The sequence below is a fragment of the Macrobrachium rosenbergii genome, chromosome 1 (assembly GCF_040412425.1).
Source record: "Macrobrachium rosenbergii isolate ZJJX-2024 chromosome 1, ASM4041242v1, whole genome shotgun sequence".
NCBI classification, from domain to species: Eukaryota; Metazoa; Arthropoda; class Malacostraca; order Decapoda; family Palaemonidae; genus Macrobrachium; species Macrobrachium rosenbergii.
This window is the reverse complement of record NC_089741.1, coordinates 2,050,548-2,051,407: the sequence shown is the minus strand read 5'-3', so window position 1 is coordinate 2,051,407 and position 860 is coordinate 2,050,548.

Here is an 860-nt window from a genome sequence, read left to right as displayed (position 1 = left end):
TCACCAGAGAAGAAGTGAAGAGAGCACTTGACAAAATGAAAAATGGAAAGGCTGTTGGACTTGATGGTATACCAGTTGAGGTGTGGAAATGCTTGGGAGGAGAAGGGCTTGATATACTTTGGGACCTCTTTTTCAAAGGTCTACTGCCAAGAAAAAATGCCGGACAGCTGGAGAAATAGTAGTATGGTCCCAATATATAAGGAGAAGGGAGATATACAAGACTGCACAAATTACAGAGGATAAAATTGATATCTCATGCTATGAAGATATATGAACGCATTATAAAGAAAAGGATAAGGAATGAAACAACAATAAGTGAAAGGGTACAGTAGATGCAATTTTTGTACTAAGGCACGCAATGGAAAAACAAGCAGAAAGACAGCGAGGGCTACATCTAGTATTTATTGATCTGGAGAAGGCATATGATTGGGTACCTAGGCAAGAAGTGTGGAGATGTATGAGAGCGAAGGGTGTCTCAGAAAAGTAGGTTAAAGTAGTTCAGGATATGTATGCAGAGGTTACCACTCAGGTAAGGAGCACTGTGGGAACAACAGAAAAGTTTGCGCAAGAGTTGGTTTACATCAAGGTTCAACTCTCAGTCCCTACATCTTTGACCTTGTGATGGATGTTATTACATCAGATGTCAGAGAAGAAGTCCCATGGAGTGTGATGTTTGCTGATGATATTGTTTTGCTGGACCTGACTAGAGATAAAACTACAGTTGTGGAGACAAGCATTTGAAGATCAAGGTTTAAGGATAAGCAGAGCTAAGACAGAATATCTGTGGATGGGAGGAAGGAAAACAGGGTGCAGTAAATTAGGTTTAGGCGACATCAACAGGGTCACCACTTTCAAGTACC